Source organism: Mustela putorius, unplaced genomic scaffold (genome assembly GCF_011764305.1).
Source record: "Mustela putorius furo isolate JIRA1106 unplaced genomic scaffold, ASM1176430v1.1 tig00003867_pilon_pilon_pilon, whole genome shotgun sequence".
Classification (NCBI taxonomy): Eukaryota; Metazoa; Chordata; class Mammalia; order Carnivora; family Mustelidae; genus Mustela; species Mustela putorius.
In genome coordinates, this window is record NW_025422019.1 from 25,352,352 (window position 1) to 25,360,000 (window position 7,649).

At 39.2% G+C, this 7,649-nt stretch overlaps 1 long non-coding RNA gene across 1 annotated transcript; it reads left to right on the forward strand.

Annotated features, from left to right (window-relative positions):
- Nucleotides 1–3,844: 3,844 nt before the first annotated feature.
- LOC123387925 lies at nt 3,845–7,386 on the forward strand. Its single transcript, XR_006602422.1, has 3 exons — nt 3,845–5,338; nt 5,769–5,892; nt 6,249–7,386. It is a non-coding gene; the product is annotated as an uncharacterized LOC123387925 (long non-coding RNA).
- The last annotated feature ends 263 nt before the right edge of the window (nt 7,387–7,649 follow it).

The following is a 7,649-nucleotide window of genomic DNA, read 5'->3' on the forward strand; positions in this document are numbered from 1 at the left end:
GGACCTCTAAACCATGGGGCCCTGTCTGGGAGCATGATTTACGCATAGCTGAGGCCAGGCGGGGCTTACAAAGGCATTATGACTAGTTATTTTCAATGACAATTGAAGGGAAAAAGAAAGCAGCAAAGATGTTCTGTGGCTTGGCAGGCAAAGCACTAAACTGCTCCCGCCTCCTTCCCCCAACAGCAGAAAAGAAAGTTTTGAGACATACCTGATAAAGCAATTATTTCAAGATATTTTTCTTATTCAGTGGTAACTGGACAGTCTCATAAAAGTGTAAATAACACAGCATTTGGAGCAGCCTCACTGAGCCAAAACTCTGGAACAAAACATTGGTCCCATGATGAGGCAAGAAGAGGTGGCTGGCTCTAACATTCCAAATCCTTATGAGCTCCCCAAGACTGAAATTCTCCCTTATGTTGGGGAACCAGCCATGTTGAAGTGAGATGAAATGTAACAACCCACATATAATTTATGTCAGTCTGAAAGTCAAGAACCTACCATCAGGAAGTTAGTTAGTCTCTATAATGTTCTTGTTTGGTGTATGAACGACAGATACATGGAAATACTGTACAGTATTTGGATTTAAGAATATCAGCAGAAGCATCAGGGCAAAAATGTATGCAAAGAAATATCCAGATTATATAGGAAAACAGCTGATAGCCTTTATCCCGCTTACCAGCTTCTCATAGGCAAATGGGTGTGATGAAAAGGGCTCGTACACACACACACAAACACACACACACACACACACACACACACACGTGTTCACACGGACACACCTGAATCAAGGAAAAGGAGTGTGTTAAGAATTATCAGTCTCCATTTTCCTCACCCTCCATAGAATGTTTCAAAATCTAGACTCTGATTCCAACCTCCTTTCCTACCACTCTCCACTCCCTATTCTCTAGCCACACCCTTCTTTCTCTTCCTCAATCACATCAAATGCATTTCTGTTTCAAGACATTCTGCCTGTAATATTCTGCTCTAGGATCCTCATGTAGCGCTAGCTACACTTCTCACCTAAGTAGATTTTTGTGGGTTCTAAGCATATCAGATCAAATACATTAAAATGAACTCATATTAATAGAATTTATATAAAATAAGAACAGTAAAGTTTCAGATGATTAGTAACAATAGACATTTTGTATGCATTCAAATAAACATTTTTAATTTAAATTCTGCAGTATCCTTTTCTTTTCTTTTTTCTTTAAGCAAACTGTACTCCCAAAATGGGACTCAAACTCATGACCTAGAGATCAAGAGTCACATGTTCTACTGACTGAACAGGTAGGTGCTCCTCTGCAGTATTTTTTCATAAATTATTGGCAATAGCCTTTTTTCTAAGTTTGAAATACTTTCATAAGCCCTTAAAAAACCCTAGCCCACATTAACTTATAGATTAAATATTTCTGCTCTTACCATTTGGGTTCAGGCCAAATAGCATCCCATACTCAGAAGAGGTGTTTTCTAACTACCCTTTCCAAAATATCTACCCACTTCACATTCAGTGGCTTTCTGTCATTTATTGTACTTTTTATAGTTTCTATATGACTGAATGAATTCACACATCCTAGGTTAATTCTACCGTAATACTGATTTAAAATAATAATACTGATTTAAATTTGCATTTGTATAGAACTCATAACTAAACCATAGTGGTTTCAACAGTAACAATTCAAGATGCCATTTTCAAAGGTATCTGGTGTTGTAGGGTAGGAGGTTGGGCAGTGGCTCATTTTAAGTTTTAAATACAAAAACACATACATACATGCACACATACTTCCATCAAGGAAACTTTAAAAACAAAAAAAAAATTTCAGGTATAAATCAAATATCTTGGTGAAAACTACGGGACAGAAAATGTAGCACTCATTTGTGAAGCTCCAGACCAGAGAAGTATGTAATGGTATCATTCAGCCTTCAAAAACAGTAATGGAAAGCAAGTATCAGAGCCCATGGAGGCTCCCTTTACAGAGATTGAATTTTAATTATCTTCCAGAAATCACTTTGTTTAAAAAAAAAAATCTCTTGTTAAACAACACCTCCTGATATTTTGATAGATACCAGGGCCAACTGAATCTTATGAAATTGTTAGACTTTCAATTCTGGGATCCAAAGTAGACCAAGTCAGCCATTACATAATTCTGACTTAAATAGTCTGTGTGTTTTATGTTGGCTATTTTGTTTCATTTTCTCAGTAACTTCATATGTAGGTAAAAAATACATTGTTCCTGTTTTGTGATAAAGAAACAGATGCTATACTCGCTTTAGTTAGAATAGGTCAGGCTTATGCTACAGTAACAAGCAATTCCAAAAGAAACAAACTATGTACATGCGCAGTCACTCAGGCTGACTACCTCTTCAGGGAAGCTGTTCTTGAGTGGCTCAGCAGTATGGATTGTATTCATAGTGTGGCTCTGCCACCTGAACCTTTGGCTACCCTGTAAGTTGGGAAAGAAATAAGTGGAGAGTTACAAAGTGTTTCTTTGACTTAAGGCACAAGTGACACACATAATCTGTCTATGCAGTTCATTGGCCAGAGCTAGTCACACAATCCTATTTAAAGGCAAGGCTGCTGGGAACTATAGCTTTCCATGTTCCCAAGATAGAGGAATTTGATATGTAATGTGTCTCTATCACAATACCTAAGATCAAACGGCAAATAAAGTGAAAGAGCTAAGATTCGGCCCTAATCTGATAATAAACCAGTACTCTTTCCATGACTCTGTCTAAACTGAAAAATAAAGATTATGATTTGTTTGTTTTTTCTGATTCTGTTTCTAGGACCTAGCATATACCTGACATATGGAAGATACTCAAAATACTTCCTATACTAGGAAGGAAGGCAGAGATGGAGGAAGAGAGAAAAGGACAGAGAGAGGAAGGGAGAAAAATACAGATCTTTATTGTTTCTTAATTTCATGATTGATTAACTCTTTGAAGTATGATAAAGGACAGAAATGATATAGCTACTACTTTCCAGCCTTACAACGTCTTTTCACAACACTAAAGTGAAAAAGTCAAAATGTAGAGACTGATATGGCCTCCTTCAAATTTCTGCCCCACTCATCCTGAAAATATCTCCATAAATGGTGGAAGAGAGACAGAGGGAGAGAGAAAATTAAGAAAAGAAAGAATAGATTAAGAAAAAAAAAAAAAAGATTAGATGACTCTCATGGGGAGGAGACAGTGGCAAAAGGAATTCATCTGGAATGTAATTTGGTGTATAATATGCCTTGGGTTCTTTGCCAGAGAGGTGCCATGTAAATGCTATGGCAAAATTATTTAATAAGAAGGATGCTGGATTTCTTCTGTGCTGTACAATTTACAGTAGAATCAAAGGACCATGCTTTTACACAACCCTTACAGGAAAAGCAAGACAGGGGCAAGCAGAAATAAATTAAGTATCTACCATTGATTGTCATGGATAGCACCAGCTTATTGAGCTAATACTTTATTAGTGTGTTATAGCTTGGATGGTGATGGTCTTTTTATTGTTTTTGTGGTAACTCTTTATTTTAAGTATCTTATCATTATGAATTCATTTAGTATTGATTGCAATAGCACTGATCATAAAGAATTAATTTGGCCTTACCATGAATATCATACACACTTATATAAGAGTTTGGCTGTAATTCAAAATTAATTAATACGGTAAAATTTTATTGCTTTTGCAATTCTGCAATCTTTTTAAGTGCATCTAAGGTGTCTTTTTTTTTTTTTTTTAAAGCAGGTAAAACCTAGCAGAAAATCTACCTAAGGCATTTTTCTCTGGAGGACAACTTCATTTAATGATAAATGGATAATTTACCTTAAAAAAAAAATTCTTCATGTCTTAAAATACTTGTGATTCCAGCTCTAGAATTCTGGATTACCAAAAGACTAAAGCTTTGAGTCCTAGAAAAATGATCATGTCTGCTGGGTGTTCCCCCTTCCTTGACATGGTTAGGATGAGCAACATAATTGAGGGTTTATCTCTCCTCAGTACCTTCTGTCTCTCACCAAAGATAATTTGTCCCTGTCAGAGTGAAGGGCCCCCAGCAAAGGAACTCTATTTACTTATAATGATACTGAATTACCAGAAGGTACAATTCAGGACATACTTCTAGCTAGTTGAGATTGTTGAACGTGGGTATTAGTGGGGATCTGGGGAGGTTCGGGGTCTAAATCAAATGGCACGTGTCTGGAATGCCTGCCTGTGGCCTTCGGTTAAAATCCACTCCACTGCTTCCTGTTGCTGCTTCTATTCTGAACGGGATTATGGGGGCATGTGTAGACCTATTGGGACATCATGCTACAGATGTCCCCCCTTACACAGATCTGGACTAGGGTGTCCTTCAAGGACTGCTGTTAAAAGATACCAACATCTTAAAATAATCTCTTCCCTCCACTGCTTCAGTGTTGAGAAAGTCTTTGAGGCCTCTCATCATCCCTATTTAAAATGTAAATATCACCTCCATCCAACAGAGTGATCCATTTACCCACCAGGAATTTAACATTAGGGAATCCAACATACACAGTCACTTCGACTGAGTAAAATACTGAAATTTTAATGAAGAGGTGAGAACTGAGAAACAGTCCGGAGGATGGGAGACTGCCCAAAAGGCAGCCCTTGTGGAATGCCTCTGTAGTAGGTCCTGGAATCTCGGGGACCAGACGAGATTCCAAGAAGAGGCAAAGGAGCACACGGAACTGAGACGGAATCTCGAAGACAAAAAAATTTGGTTAAGGACAGTGCAAGATCAGCCTGTTAGCAGGCCAGAGAAGAGCTAGGGGGGCTGAGCCCGGGTAGAGTCAGCAGAAAGCCGCTGGGTGCTAGGAAACCCACAGAGCCCCGGCAACCACTAAGGGCTCCCTGCTCTCAGTGGATATGCCAATGAGAAATGAAATTAGGATACCAAGTAGAAAGTCAGCAGCCAAATTGATTTGGAAGAGATATAGGCCTGTGCCCCTATTGACTTAGTCCATTGTCAGAGCCCAGAGCCAGAGCAGCAGATGCGGGCAAGGCAGGACAACCCAAAACTCATAGTAGAGGTGTTGGTGGCATCCCCAGTAGGAAGGAACCTGTTACGAAGTAAGCTAAAGACGCCAACTCTAAAGAGATGAGTCCTGGAGGGCCCAGGGATTTCTGGGATATGGCCATAGAATGGATGGAATGGATTTCTTAGGATTCCTGAATCTGTTTTACTAAAAGCATCTTTAGCAATATTGAAAACTGATTTCCTCTTTTCCAATATATAACATTTGTAACTCTCAAAGGCACCCTTAGAGGAAATCCAGCCTCACTGGCCAAGCCAGTTTCCAAGAGCTCCTCCAAGCTGCCGTCCCTCACTGGGTAAGTTCTCCCTTCTTCTAACTTCCACTGTGCTTTCTCTTGGGGAAACCATAAAAAGCCACACCTTTCACTAGCCAAACTCTCTCTTACATCTCTCTCTTAATTACAAATGTAATTACCACTTTTGTCTTAGGTAGCAAATACCAGAAGTTTTTTAGTTGGTATAAACAAAGATTGTCCTACGCCCTCTGTCTGATACCAAAAAGGTATATAAAAGTCTATTCTTATCTTTTTAATTACTGACATTTTCTTCGTGTCAGTTAATAACACACTGCACATCAAATAACACAGCTGCTAAGCAGAAGACTCTGAAGTCCAGAATTCGCCTATCCCGCCAGATTAGTTAACGGTTTCAGGAAAAGGGAAGACTAAAGAGAACTGAAGTAATTTGTTCCTTAATACCTTAAATTAGCATGTCTTTTGATTATAGGTGTTTCAGGGTGTCTTTGGTGGCAAAGATGGCCCCTTCCTGATAAACGCCAAGTTCAGCACCTCCAAGTAACTGTGCGAGCATATGCATTTGCCCTTAAAAATTAGCAGAGGATGTCACGGAGGTAAGAGGGTATTCTTTATTTGTGCTATGGGAAGCAATAATGGAGATTTACAGTTCTTCAATATAGCATAGGATTTCCCAGAATGCTGACTAACGGAACCACAAGGAGGTTTATTGATGTAGCGCTGTATTGAAAACACAGGTTTATTAATAAATAGCTTCATGAGAGTCTGAGAGGCAAAAGAAGATAGCAAACGATACGATGGCATGAAAAACAGGAGGACCGTGTGAAAAAGCGTGTAGCTTGAGAAATGGGACCAGGAGATTAACTGCTGGGATCAACTTAGAAACTTAAGCATTCAGGGAAAACATTCAAGTGAAGTCTATGCTAACAGAGTCTTTTCCTTCTGTTTGCAGGTTTTAATAGCCACAAATGTCTCTTAGCATTTCCCTCCTTTAGGAAGACAATATCAGACTGCTGGCATTGATTTCTTAAAATTATACTGGCAAAAAGATAAACAAAGCTCAAGATATAGAAATACATTTTACACTGAAAAAAAAAAAGAAAAAAAAAACCAAAAAACAAAAAACACACTGAAACCAAATCCTCATATTTCTTGGCTCACGGTAGCAGGCTGACTAGTTACCCAAAATGAGCTTACTGCAAAATCACTCTGTTCTCACCACAGGCACAATTTACCAACTGGGTGCAACAGACACCGGGCTGGCTCCTGAACTTCTCCTCCAATTAAGCTACACAACCTGTTACCATTTTGCCAATGGACTCTATTTACTTAGGTTCTGCTTAACTTGCCAAGTGCTCACTCTGTGGAATTCCCAGCAAAGAGAAAGGAACAATTGGGGGAAATTTTTGTTAACATCCTTTCTTTTAACTTTCCCTAGCAGAGGGGAATGCATCAACATGGAGCAGATGTGCTGAGACCAAATGCTCTCTTCCTCATGATTACAGTTGGTTATACCTGTGGATAGGCAAGCTAATTCCGCAGCAAATGTGCAAGAGAGGGTAGTACTAACGTACAATGTGTGGTCCTAGAGGCTTTGTTCCCACGTAATAGGGTGCTTCGTTTCATGAGACCTGGCACATTGAGAAGAAAACTGAAGCGAAACAGCCCCATGCAGTTGGAATCAGGGGCTACATCTGAGCGGCTTAGAGAGTGCCCGAGTTCTCGGCGACGTTGACACAAATATCACGGAATTTATTATTTGGAGTTGGAAAATAATGATTCTCTCTACTTAATGTGCTCAGCGACTCTGCACCCGATTGTTTTCTGCCATTTGAGAATGCCCGAGGATGTCATTAAAACTACACGTATCAATATTAAACCTTTACAAGTAGTTGACTAAATGAGCTGTTATTATCTTTGTTTCTGACAATAGTGTACCTTTTTACTTCATTTATCAGTAACTAGGTGTAGTCGATTGCACTCTGGTATTGATCCCAATATCTATACCCGTCACAGACTACCTTTGCTCAAGGTCATCGTAAGGTCGAGTTATGATCAATATGAATTGACTGTCTGCAAATAAATTTATGTAGCTGACATTATTGCAAGTAATACCTTTTTTCAAATTAAGGTGGACTACTTTGGGAAGCACATGTGTTTGAAACACTAATGGTAACCTCATCCAGCGCTGCATAATGAACCAGCCTCACCATGATTTACAAGCCCTCTTTGTCGAACTGAAAGCTGCAGAGACTCCCCAATAACCATTTCTAAATGACACCTGCAGAGTTTCTAGCTTCGGGTTTAGTATGGAAGCTAATTACGTTTCCCAAGCAATGGCACGCTCCTATGT